This window comes from Ambystoma mexicanum, chromosome 6p (genome assembly GCF_040938575.1).
Source record: "Ambystoma mexicanum isolate Mex_15411 chromosome 6p, UKY_AmexF1_1, whole genome shotgun sequence".
NCBI lineage: Eukaryota > Metazoa > Chordata > Amphibia > Caudata > Ambystomatidae > Ambystoma > Ambystoma mexicanum.
This window is the reverse complement of record NC_090935.1, coordinates 713,967,711-713,981,556: the sequence shown is the minus strand read 5'-3', so window position 1 is coordinate 713,981,556 and position 13,846 is coordinate 713,967,711. Positions and strand designations below refer to the sequence as shown.

At 47.0% G+C, this 13,846-nt stretch overlaps 1 protein-coding gene across 4 annotated transcripts in view; it reads right to left on the bottom strand.

Annotated features, from left to right (window-relative positions):
* RASA1 (RAS p21 protein activator 1) overlaps positions 1-13,846 on the bottom strand; it is a 1,760,251-nt gene that overhangs the window by 1,130,383 nt on the left and 616,022 nt on the right. The window lies entirely within an intron of this gene.

Below are 13,846 nucleotides of genomic sequence, written 5' to 3'. Positions count from 1 at the left end.
CCTAGTATCTTAGCAATTTTCTAATGCAAAATCTACTGAAAACTGTTCTTTCCACTCATAACTTGGATGTTTTAGACTAGCAAATTGCTTTTGTAACATCAAAATGTGTGGAGGTTTATTACAAATGAAAATGTAAAAATAATTTTACAGAAAAAAAAAGAACATTCTTGATCTGTTCAGCTGTTCCCCCTCCTATAGATTGCCTGTTCTCATACTCACTTGATTGGTTGAACCAATGTCTTATGCCTTCTCCGTCTTTCTTCACCTGTTCTAAGGACCAAAGTGCCAGTTACATTGTTTTAGAATCTGGCAGTCTTAGCCCATGAACGTCTTAACTCTGTCCCCCTTCCTTACCCTACATTTGGATCCTTCATGAACTTTAAAACTTGGTGCCAAATTCCCATGAAGGCTACCTTTCTTCAGTTGAAAAGAACAAAATACATACCTGTATTAATGTTCTTTTTGACGGATTACTCTGTCCATTTACAAATAACTCAATTTAAAAATGCACTACCCGGCACAAGTCTGGCCTCAAAAATCTTTTCACCAATGGGGGGGCACACTAATGCTCACGTCAGTGCCCATGGCGGAGGATGTGACATCATAGATGGTATTTATGGAGCGGGCAGCATCCAAAGCCTCAGTTTTGCCCAGTTTTTCCACACGCTCAAAGGCTGGGGAACTTAGATGGGAGGTTGATCAGAAGGAGGTAAGTAATCTGGTCTTTAATGGATTTCTCCCTCTCACAGATTCCTCATCTTAGTTACAAAACTGTCCAGAACATGGAAGAAAAACTGCAAGGAAGCATCACTTGCATCAGGAAACTCGGGCGCACTGGACAACCAAGGTTGGCACCCGGAGCATTAACGGAATCCAGGCAGTTGTTTAGCGAGTGCGTGCAAAATACATACCAAGCACCCAACCGGTAACAGGGATACAACTCTGAAAAGCAGAGAGCAGTCATGCCACAGGGGGGAATGGAGCCTTAAGGAAGGTATGTGTTCAAAAGACTGCAGCATTCAGATATGCAGAGGACAATCCATTAGGACAGGGTCCACTTTGCTAACATCAGGGTATTGGCACAAACAACAAAGAGCTAGTCGTCCTAACCGAGGTCTCAGATGCAAGAAGCATAGTATCAAAGAGACCTTGTTAGGCCAGACAATGAGACCTTTCACCCTTTGTTAAATGGAGGCTGAGAGATGGCCACCAGAAGATACATTTGGAAAATGGATCTTTGAAACGCCCCTGGGAATGAAGGATGGTCATTAACTCTCAAAGCCAACTTGTCCATTGAAATGACGAGCCAAGGAGGTTTAACAAAGTCTGGAGCTCACGTAACCCCCACCTCACATAGGTGATGATTCCTAGGGTCAACTTAAGGAGAAACCTTAAAGGGCACAAATGCAAAGACTCCAACAGACTCTCAATTAAAAACCTAAGAACAATGTTCATATACTAGGCATGAACAATAAATTGACGTGGTGGAAACTGGCCAGTTTTCCACTCATAAATTGTGCCAAATTGGGAATAGAGAAGAAGGAACCCTGCTGCACGAGTGCATGAGACCAGGAAGGTGGAGAAAATCAGGGGATTGGATCAGAGGCTGGCACTAGAACAGCAGAAACGACTACATTAGAGCACGGAAGTTTCAGTTTTAAAAATAAACTGCTCTACGTTACTGAGGATTCCCGGCCTGATGACTAGAAATATTCATATACAGCATGTGAATATATGAAAGATCCAATGCTGGAGAACTGCTGTAACATCTGTATCATTTTGATAACAAGGTGCTTGGCAGGAAAAGTCTTACTCTGGAGTGTATCAGAAGTGTGAGATGCACCTTGGCAAAGCAACAAACAAGAGTAGCATATCAGAGAGCGGGTGGTGTGAAACCTTTTAAATGCAAGGGGAAAACGCAAGGGATGTAGCAGAGGGTACGGTATAAGTGGGTCGCGACAGCTCCGAGGGCAGGCTCAAATGAGCCAGTTGTCAAAGACATTCATCTATTCCCTTCAGATATGAAAGGCACCACTGCCAACAGCTTGATGAAAACCCTGGGGGCTGAGGACAGGCCCGAAGCGCAACACCAAGAAGCTGGTAGGGGGTGTGACCTACCACAAAATCTCAGGTACGTGGCTGTGTTTTAGCTGGATTAGCACATGGAAAGGCAATCTGAAGGTACAGGGCATGAAGAAGGATCTGGGCAACAGTGAACATCTTGAACTTGTCCATGCACACATTTTGTTTTAAAAAGCAGCTGCAGGTATGAATCGCAGACCAGTCTTCCTTCAGTACCAAAAAATAATGGGAATATCAGCCCTGTGCACCCTCACATCCACCCAAAGAGGAGAAAAAAACCTCTATGGAGGCCTTTACAGGGAGCTCTAAAATCTCCCCCAGCAAGATAGAAAAAAGGGAAAGAAAAGGAGGCAAACACTGGGTGAAACTACCTGCAAGGCCCAAACCAGAATTGGGAGTTTGTTCCACTCAGGCACAAACAAGAACAGCCTCCCTTCACCAGAGAAGAGTGGTGGAAGGATATTTCAAGGCGTTTTAAGGCTGGGGCGGAGAAAGAAAGAAGATGAAAATGTTTCATACAGAGGCACTTCTTAACCGACACAGAGGGTATGGGAGTAGTTTCTTAGCTGTAATTCCATTTCTCCAGCGTTGGTATATTTCATGGATTCACATGCTGTGAATATTTCCCGTCAGGCTGGGAAACCTTGGTAACTTTAATATAGCAATATGCTGTGAATAGACTACATAGCATTAAGACAACCTGGAGGTGCATGAAAGGCAAACAAGACCCATGCCCCAGGCAATCATGAACCAACAATAGACAAGCATACATGTTCAGTTATAAAGACCGAAAACATCAGTACAACCAAACCCCGGAATCTCTGGGGGTTACCTTATTGGAACAGGCGTAGGAGGACCGCACGCCCCACCTGTACATCCTCTGCATGTTGTCGACCCAGACAGTAGTGTCTGGAAAAGATGTGTGGCACTGCCCGTGTTGCTGCTTGGCAAATGTCACTGAGCGGTATGCCGGCCAACAGCGCCGCTGACTATGCCGTGGCCCTGGGAGTTGACTGCAATTGCTTGATGGCCTTTTTGTGGCAAAAGGAAATCGTAGACGATGCCGAACGGGAAAGGCCCTGCTTCGAAATAGACTTCCCCTTGTTGGAGGAACCGAAAGCCACAAATAGCTGTCTCGACATTCTGAAGGACTGAGCCCTGTCCAGGTAAAACTTCAATGCGCTCTTGACATCCAGGGAATGTAGCGCTTTCTCTGTTGGAGTGGACATCTTTGGAAAAAAGGTGGGCAAGGCTAAAGTAGCGTTCTTGTGAAACTCCAATGGAATCTTCGGAATAAAGTGAGGATTCGTAAATAGGAGAACCTTGTCCCTCATGAAATGCAGATACGCTGGGTCGATAACTAGAGCCTGAAGTTCGGAATCCCCCCTGGCAGACGTGATGGCCACCAGAAAAGCCACCTTCCATGTGAGAAACTTCACCAATGTCGTGGACATGGGCTCAAACAGTGGTTTCATGAGGGCCGAGAGTACCAAGTTGAGATTCCAGACCGGAGAAAACATCTTTGGGGGATCGTCCTGAAAAGGCATTTCAGGAAATGTTTAATCAGCCTGTCACTGAACATCGGTGTAGAGTTGCGCTGCTTCGTGAACATGGAAATGGCAGCCAAGAGGACCTTGATCGAGGACAACTCCAGACCCCTGCCCCCCTTCGCCAACAGCAGAAGATAAGGCAGTAGTTGTGGAGGCGAAACCTGCAATGGCTGCGAGTTCGGCTGCCGCAAGCACCAGGCACAGAACCTTTCCCACTTTTGGCTGTAAGACACATTGGTAAACGGCACCGTTGCGGCCGCCAAGATGCGGCAACAGTCCTGTGGAATGCTTAGGTGTCCAAATTCGGAGTGATCAGGAGCCACGCTGCAAGGCTGAGGGAGCCGGGGCCGTGATGCCACACCTTTCCTTTGTTCAGTGACAGAAGATCCGGCTCTGACCCCAGATAAAGCGGGTCATCCACTGCTAGGTCGAGAAGGTCCGAGAACCAGGTCTTTCGGGGCCAGAACAGGTCTACCACGATCACCTTGCACGGAACCTTGCGCACCATTTGGATTGTTTTCTGCATCAGAGGAAACTGAGGGAACGCGTATGTGAACAGGCCCGAATGAGAATGCACCCCTTCCCCTCGAGTCCGTATGAGCCACCCTGCTGGTGAAGAGACTGCACTGCTTTTTTTCTGGGCTGGCGAATAAGTCCAGCGGGGGAGTCCCCCATTACCTGAATATCCTAACCACCTTCAGCTGCCATTTGTGCATCTGAACAGAGTCTGCTGAGAGCATTCGCCTGCTCGTTTTGAACGCCCAGCTAATAGTAAGCCATCAGTTGAATCTTTTGCGCTATGGCACAGTGCCAGACCGTATGAGCTACCTTGGATGTTGGCTGTGAGTGTGTGCCACCCTGTTTGCAGAGATAAAACATAGTTGTGGTGTTGTCTGTCAGAACCCGGACCACTGAGCCCTGAATGAGGGGCAAAAAAAAATTACAAAAAATAAAGACTTCAGTGCCCAGTGTACTGCCCTCAACTCCAGAACGTTTATTTGCAAAGAAGCCTCCTTCAGGGACCATAGGCGTTTGACCTGTACTTGTCGAGGTGAGCTCCCCAACCCACCTTGAAAGCGCCTGTTACGATCGTATACTGAAAGTCTGGCTCCACCAGGGGCATACCCCGTACTATGTTGGCAGAGCAAGTCCACCATTGCAGCGTGTTTGGCAGCACCCGGGAGATGGGAATCTTGTCGGACCAGGAACCGAGAACCTGTGACCATCTTGAAGTGAGATACTCCTGCACTGGCCACATGAAAAGCCGAAAATTCGGAATGAGTGGGATGCAGGACGCCATGGAGCCTACAAGAGACATGTATACCTGGACCGTGTTGAACGTTGCCGGCACCAAGGAACCTGCCATGGACGACAGCTTCTCTATCCTTTCCAAATATGGCTTCACCAGATTGAGATGCGTGTGAAAATGAGCCCCCAGAAAAACCAGACAAGATTTGGCGAAGTTGACTCCAAAGCCCAGACACTGCAACTGGATCATAGCCGCCAGCAGAGACTCCGACGCCCGCTGACGAGTCGTCCCCCTGGCCAGAAACCTGTGATGTTTGGGGTGCATTGGGATGTGGAAATAAGCATCTTCTAGATCCAAGGACGCCAGGAACTCACCAGGCTGCACCGCCCGATTAACGTCCTGCAACGTTAGCATCCTGAACTTTTGGAGTTTCATATGTTTGTTTCGCGGCCTCAGGTCCAGAATGGGGTACCATTTTCTGTTCGGTTTTTTGATGATGAAAAACTGGGAGTAGGTTCCTTGTACTCTTTCTGACTTCGAGACCTTTTCTATAGCCCCTTTCTCCAGCAATAGGCGCACCTCCTGCCGCAAGACCTGCAGATGTGGTTTTGAGACCTTCCCTGGTGAAATAGGGAGTGGTGGACGCCGGAACTCCGAGTAGCCGTATTGTACTGCATCCAGCACCCAACGGTCCATCGTAATCAAACGCCACTCATCAACATGTTGCGCCACTCTCCCTCAAAGTCGACTGCCCCTGTGGCATTCATTATTGAGGCTTGGACTGGTGGCCTTTAGTGGAGGAGGAGGCAGAGCGACTGTAGCCTTTGTCACATGATCCTGCAAGCCTGGCATTCCCAGAGGTGCCCCGAAATGAGCAAAAGGGACAAAACAAACGCCTACCCTGCAGCCTCACCAGGAACCTCGCTGTATCCGAATCCTCCTTCATAATGTTTAGAGCCTCATCAGTTTTCTCCCCAAACAGCTGCTCCCCCTCGCAGGGCATATCCACCACTTTATGTTGCACTTCAGATCGGAAATCGGTACAGTGCAACCAAGCTTGCTGCAGGAGGACGACACATTTATTTATCGGTTTAAACCTGGACTCTGCCAGGTCCACTGCAATATTAATGCTATGATGGAGGCTTCCTCCCCGTCACGAACCAGAAGCATTGCCTCCTTACGCTGCTGCTCAGGCAGATGGTCCAGCAGCAGGGCCAACCTGTGCCACATTTCCCCGTCGTAGCACGCCATAATGGCCAACGAGTTGGCCGCCTTCACCGTCGTCACCCCCACCGTCAGCACCTTCTTGCAAAAGCATCCGGCTTACGGCCCTCATTGTCTTGGGAAGTCGCACACTTATGCTGGCTACGCACCTTCCTACTAGCAGCCACCGACACCACCGACTCCCGTGTGGGCTGCGACATGCGGCACTTCAGCGTGGACTCTGGTCCCTTAAACTTTCTCCAATCGGCCCTCGACCGTAGGCTCTGTGAAAGGATGGCGCATTGTGCAAAGCCCTTCCTGCCACACTTGGTACAAGATTGGGCTAGAGAAGACCGCCTTCCGCCTTTTCCCCAAATGATCAAAAAAGGAAAAAAAAAACTGGACTGCTCGGGCGAACCACCTCTGGTTCCGTATCCCAGGTATCTGCCCGCCTGGGTGAGGATGACACCATTGAGAGAGTGTCTTGTGGGACGCTATCGGGTTCAGACTCCACCAGCTCCCCTTATTCCGGATCCCTACGAGGAGGGATGTATCCCCTAGGGGATGAAACCAGAGGCTGAACCTGGGGAGATTTTGTTGGTGGACCCTGGCGAGGGGTACCCACCACATCCATTGGTCGGGGAATGGCTGGAACCACCGGGGTTTGGGGCGTCGGGAGCCGGGGAACCAACTGTTAGAGGAGCGACTGCAGCGTAGTCAGCGCCTGCATGGAGAGCAGGGAGCACAGGTTTACCAACGGATAGTGAGGCGAAACAGCCCACAGGCCGTCCGATGTGGATGGAACCGCCGGCCGTAGGTCTAATGCTGAAGGGTCCAGGAACGGATGAGACTCCTCCGCCAGACTCAAGGCCAAATCACAGGTGGAGGGATCTTGCTGTAGAATCTCCATTGGGAGCAAAGGCGCAAAGCCGGTCCCAGACTGCCACAGCACCTCCCCGGGAAGGCAATGGATCTCCAACAGACCCCAGATGTCCCACACCCGCCGAAACAGCCATCGTCGAGGTAGTCATCAACGTCGTGGTCGCCAGCAAGGCCGTAGCTGAGGTCGTCATCGGCAAGGTGGACGAAGGGATCGATGGTATCACAGCAGTCGTTGACGGGGGCACTATAGTCAACAAGCTCGTCATCTGCGGAACCGAGGCCCCACTCGGCGGCCTGGGCATTTGCGGTGAAGATGACCGCTTGGATGCAGAGCTGGAATGGCGCCTGGAAGACTCTTTGCTAGACAAAGTATGATGCCGGTCCTTCGATACGGACTTCTTGGACGAGGACGAATGTGACCGTGACTTCTCCTTGTCTGAAGATTAGGGCCTGTGCGATGGATTCCCTGCTCAGGCAGATGGTCCAGCAGCAGGGCCGACCTGTGCCACATTTCCCCGTCGGCCACTGGAATCCTTCGACTTCTCAGGCTCTAGACACCGTGCCTTTCTGCACCGGCCTTGTCACTAGATTCACTGCCTTTTCCGAAAACCCAAAGCCGGGTCTGCCCCCTGGCGTGGTTTCTTTGATGCCGGCTCTTGCCGACTGGAAAGGGTTAATTCTTATCCCTTTTTGTCTGTACCTCTTGGAGACTTGTTTCGCTCCCTTAACATTAAGACTTGGCTGGTGGCAGTGGTAACTAAACTAACTTTTCTACCGTGATTATTTTATAGAAACATGGTATTGTTTTAGGTTATTATATTAGCCTCGAACATAAACTCGCTTGACCAAATACATTCTATTTTGGCTCCGGCAGGGTTTATTCGCCATTACTTTTTGTTAAAGTCTTTCTCGTGTTTTTCTCTACATGCCAAACCGGGGACGATTCCTTTGTTTGCTGTCTTTTCGTGGGCTTCTGCACAGAAGCCCTCCTTAAGGCGCCTGAAAGTCTGGGTAGGCAGGATGTGTGGGAGGAGTCTTAGGACCCCTGCCATGGGTTCCCTTGGTAACACAAGTCGCACTCCTGGTTGATTGGCTGGGTGACTGTCCTTGCCAGGACAGGCACCCTGCTGTGTGATTGACAGCCAGGCTGAATGAATGGGGGAAAACTGCATAAAAAGCAGGTCTCAGGGACTGGAAAGGCAGAGTCCCCACTGGAACGAAAGAACCAACAAGGAACTGGAAGAAGAGGACCCCTACAACAACTGAACGGCCCGGTGAAGCCCTGCTGCAGGTCCGAATCTCCCAAATCTGACGACAGAGAAGATCCTCCAGGAAACTTCTTCCCTTGAGCTGGTGGGACCAACCAGTTCGCCCAAACTACGAGCCAGGACCCCTCCTCTGGTTGAATTCGCTGTACAGAGCTACAGTGCGCCGGATAGCCAGGAAGGTTGGACCCTGCTTGGGTTTTAAGGAGCGCACCTTTTATTTGTTGTTTGGCTCTGCTGCTGGTTTCTTCAATGGGTGGCGCAGGACCCTCCAAGTCTTCCTACTTCTGGGTCAGTCCGACAGTCGCTCCAGGAACCGTGAGCCTGCAGGAACCACCAGGAACGTCCGCCTCAGCTACAGCTCCCTCTCCGTTTTAAGGTACTGTGCAAATCCGGTTGGACGTTTCGTTCAACCGCGGTAAAAGTAGTTTAAATCTTTTGCCAATTCAAGGGCTTGTTCTTCTCTTCGAACTAACTTTTCTACCAACCAACCTCGTCTGGATTCTGTGCCATGAACTTTACTGCGAACTACCCTGAACTGTATGATCTTGAGCAAAAGACCTTTGACCCATTGACTTTGGCCCCAAGCCTTTTCTAGCTGATCTCCTCCCTGTAGTTTCTCTTGTTCAATTGCCCTGAGTACTTACCTGTTGGTTTGCCTAATTTCTAATAACTTTGTCTTTCCCTCCCTTTTAAGTTGCTAGAGTGCCATTTTGTATTTAGGATTGTGATTTTTAACTTGCTTAGAATAGTGAAATGTTATACAACTGTTGAGTAAATAAAAATATATTCTTTTACTTAGAAACCTTGAGTCAGTGTTTGCCCGAATCATAGTGATTACTGTCCTTTGTGTAACTATTTGATACTGCTCACTTACTCTTGAGATAAGTCTGGCTGCTCTGCTACTGCTACCACTTTAACTGTGTAGTACAGGCTTGTACCAAAGGCGAAATTGTACTGTCACTTGTAGTCAATTGTGTGTGGTGTTCCCAAAGGGTACTGCATATAATTCTGCATAACACCTGGACCATTGAACAAGCGATAGAAGCTTTGGAAGCCTGGGTGCTGGGAATCGAGCCCCCAAAAGCTATGAACAATAACTCAGACTTCCTGAAATATTTTGTCAGCAAAAAATAGAACCTGAGGACTCTCTTGAGGTCCAAAGAATGTAGAGTTCTTTCTGCCTTAGACAGCGGGTTCGGGAATAACTCTGGCAAGTAGATCTCGTGGTTCAAATGGAATGGAGAGACCACCTGGGGCAGAACATTTGGATGAGTGTTCAAGATGACCTTGTCGCTATAAAATGTGGTAAAGGGCTTGCACGATGACAACGCCTATAAGCTCGCTGAACCTGCACGGCTGTTGGGGGAGTTTTGCTAAAGTCCTACTGGTATTAAGACTTTAGTAAGCTATCCCAGTGGTTTGTAGATGTCCAACACTTAGTATCAGTCTGTACTAACTCAGGACCTTGGGTGGCAGAGCAGTCAGGCTGATCTTAAAAGTAAGATGTGAGCAGTAGGTAAGTACACTGAAACTTAACTAGACATGCACATCAAATAAACAAACTTAAAATGTAAATAATATTAAATATGTATTATGGCCCCTTCATAAATACTTGGGCTCCTTTGATGACTTTGCTACAAAATACCCTACCCTTACCCGAAGACCTCCACGCACACGCTGTTTACAGGACTGAGAGGCTCTGTTTGGTTCTCAGCAGGCCCAGGGCAGGCTGCCTGCCGGACTAGGAGCACTTACCAGCCCTTTCTCCCGGGGGAACGACTTGATATGGTGTTTGCTGACTGCAATTGCTAATACTTACAATGCAGTGTCTGTTTTCATTTGTTAAAATGCTTAACAAGTATTGCTGAAAAAAAATATGTATTATATATACACCAGAATCACTCGAAATACTTTCAACGTTTACACTAGAACACTTTGGAATACTCGAGAATACATGTTGGGCAAGATTTGGAGCAGTACCCTTTGGGTGCATTACAACAACCTTGGCCTCCTGGCTATAGGAACACAACCTTTGGTGTAAGTCTGTACTACAAAGGTTGGTAGTGTGGCTGAGCAGCCAGGCTTAGCTCAAGAGGGGTCAATGTGAGCAGTAGGGGAGTTACAGAGAGACTCACAGTGACAAGTATCCAAATAGGATTAAACATTTATTAATTTAACTGTCAGTTTGAATAAGCCTTCTTCAGAAGGGGCAATATAATAGTAACACACAAGTACACTCCAAAATGTACACTCTTAGGTTCTCTAAATCAGCAAATACCCATTTGGAATGGCACACAGACTTCCTACACCCTCAAGTGACTTACATAGCTAGGACACTGGACATTAATAGATCACTGGTACATTTAGAGCATGACTGAGATGAGTGTTAAAGTAAAAGATTTCAGAATAAAACCAGAGATCACACAAATATTCTGAAGCAGGTAAGTACTTTTGAACCCTGCAATGCAAAGTAAATTAAGCCTTTCCTGGAGGGAAGGTAAGATGCAAGCAGAGTCCTTCAGGGAGCCAGGTCAGACAATGTCAATTGGGAAAAAGTCTAGGTGAGCTGAAGCACTTCTTGCAGTTAAGGAGAAGTCTTGCACCATTTTTTATTGTATTTGGTGCGAACACCTTTACAAAATAATTTGTGAAATTACTCATAAAATCTTGCAATTGCAGTAACCTTATATAATTTACATCAAATGACCAATATTAAAACAACGTAATAAACTAAAATGCTCAGATAATCCATTCTGTGAGTAGAATACAATATAGAATTTTTTACAAAAATTTCAATGTCGATTCTCGCATCACTCCAATGTTTCCATACTAATAGGTTTTGATCCTATTGTTGTAATTGCATTATTCGAATAGTTTCAAAACAATTCATCATTTGTGTAATAAAAAATGTTAGTAAAAAACAGACTCCAAGTTAGAAAAGAAACCAAGCATATGCGAAACAATTCATACAAAGCGATTTGTCATGTATGTAAACAATGCTATGTTTAAGAGGAACTATTTCACGATTGAGGATAAGATGCTAAATGGCGATTAAAGAAAAAATGCATCATCATTATTGTATTACTAGACAGCTTATGAATGAGCTTGATCTACCCGCATACTGAGCTTAGTTTCTAGAATCTTTAAGAAGCGTATTAGTGCTAAAATTAGAGAATTGCTTTTGCACCACATGCACGATACCCAGAATGTTTCACGAGAGTGGAAGGAGTTACCACTTACATATGATCTCAAAATCGACTCTCTGCATGTTGCAAAGAAGCCACAGTACAAGACTACGTGCTTCAGAGTTTCCGGTTGAGAACTGATTCCACAGAATCTGCAAGAGCCATCATTAAGTTTATCAATGTTATTTTTCCAATATTTTGTGCGTTCTTTTGTGAGAAATAGGTTTAATCTAAACCTCATATACAATCTCCCTGCTTGATTACACGGGAACATCATCAAATATGCCAAGCGAGGCTTCTGTGATTGCCTGAATTTGGCATATTCTGCATATGACTTGTAGGAGGCAATCCAGTCAGATGTTTTTGCCCAATCAGCTTCAAATAGCTTTTTCTTTAGACTTCCCAGACGTATTATCAGATCTTCGGAAGTCATAACAATCTGATCAAGTACAACCCACATTTGAAAGTCTTGCACAATGTTTTAGAAGTCTTCGGAGAAAAAGTAGAATCAATGTAGGGTCACAACCTGGGAGGCTTGTGAGAAGTAGAAGATGCAAGCAACTCTACAGAAGCAACCAAGACAAGTCTCAACTGAGTTCAAATAAGGCTACAACAACAAGAGGTAAGTTCTTGCAAACCTTACAGTACCGTTGGTAAGAAGAAATTGTTCCAGCGGGGCTTCTGTTCTTGTGCAGCTCTGTAGATCCTGTTGTTCCTGGGCTTCAGACCTGGGGACAAGAGGGAGAACGTCTGAGGACTCCTACACTGGAATGGGACGGCCAGCGGCACAAAAGAAAAAAACTTCTAATTAGCTGCTCTTTGCGGTTTCACCTCATTGCATCTCAGCAAATAGCACCACTGCGGACTCCCGGATACCACTCTGGACTTTCCTCGCATCTGGGGTCCAGCACTGTTGAGGTGGCTCAGGCTTGGTCAGTCCTGCTTACTGGGAGTACGGAGGATCTTCCACAAGCTCGGGTCTGACTTAAAAGTGATGCACTCCGTTTGGTGTTCCTCTCCCTGGCACTTCGGTTCCAGCAGCAGCAGTGGAAGCACAGCCAGCTCCGAGAGGATGTCCAAACAAGTTCACTTTGGAGTTGATTGGTCCCACCAACTCAAAGGGGAGGTCGTCCTTGCAGGGCTTCTCTAGTCGAGGTGAATTCGGAGCTTCAGCACAGCAGCAGGGCTTCACTGAGCAAACCAACGGTCCAGGAGTTGCAGCAGGTGTCTCTTCCAAGTTCTTCTTCTGATTGCTTCGTCCAGTGGTCGACTGACTTAAAAGCCGAGGTTATTTGGCTTCGATTTGTCCCATTCATTCCTGCCTAGCTGTCAATCACACAGCAGAGTGGCTGTCCTTGCTGGACAGCCAGCCGGCCATTCACCTTTTGGTGCATTCCTGTAACCAAGGGGATTAAGCACATGGAGTTTTTGGCACCTCCCTCACTTCCTGCCCATGCCAGACATACTGGAGCCAGAGGCAGGCTACACTCGTGAATCCTGCCAACGACTAAATGAAAAAGGGACCAAACCTGGTTTGGCGCACAGAGTAAATCTCAAGAAGGACCTATCCAGCAAGAAATGGCAAAGAAAAGAAGACTGGGGCCATTTTGACAAAATGGGCACCCATGGGTGCCCTACTGCAGCTGCGAACGCAGCATACGGTAAAAACACACAATGGCAGTAAAAAGTTAACCACTACCACCAGCCATTAATTGTAGAAAGGGTAACAATTGTTACATGAGAAACTAGACAAAGGGGATACTAAGTAAACCCTATGGTAAAATAGTGTGTGCTGGGACTAGAAAGTTACACAATGTAAGTAAAGTCGATTTCAATTCACTGCTCTTGGAAACAGATTTCTTGGAAATCTAAGAGACCTTCCTGTGCCACTGCACTGAAGGTGCTGTGTGTCACAATGCACAGATGCCTATGGAATTTGACAGACTCCAAAACCAAGAAGAAACAGTGTTAAATCACAAACACACACATGAGAGTGGGGAAAAAAAAAGGTGGTCTCACTCTCGCCAGGTCAAAAATTACAAAGTTCTAGAGTCCAGCAAAAGTGCTGGTGGTCTTCAAGGTAGAGGAATTAGCACATTTCTGAGAATTCTCCCCAACAATACACTTTAAAGGACACTCACTTTTTTGATGGTTCGCAGTTACATTTGTAGCAACGTTAGAAAGGGAAAAGAATGTAATCGTATTATCGGTTATTACGTGCACCTCTGGTTTTTAACAGTTCATCTGGTAATACCTGCACTCTGCAAACACATAGTAAAGTCACTCAAAGGGAGGAAAATAGTTAGTGTAACATTAGAGTGGTTCAAGGTTCTAGAGAGTCTTCACCCAGTAAGCCTTTTAAGTCCCACAAAGTAACCCTAGCTAAAGGCAGTTCGCAGAGGGAACAAAGCCTTTACAAGCAGCAGA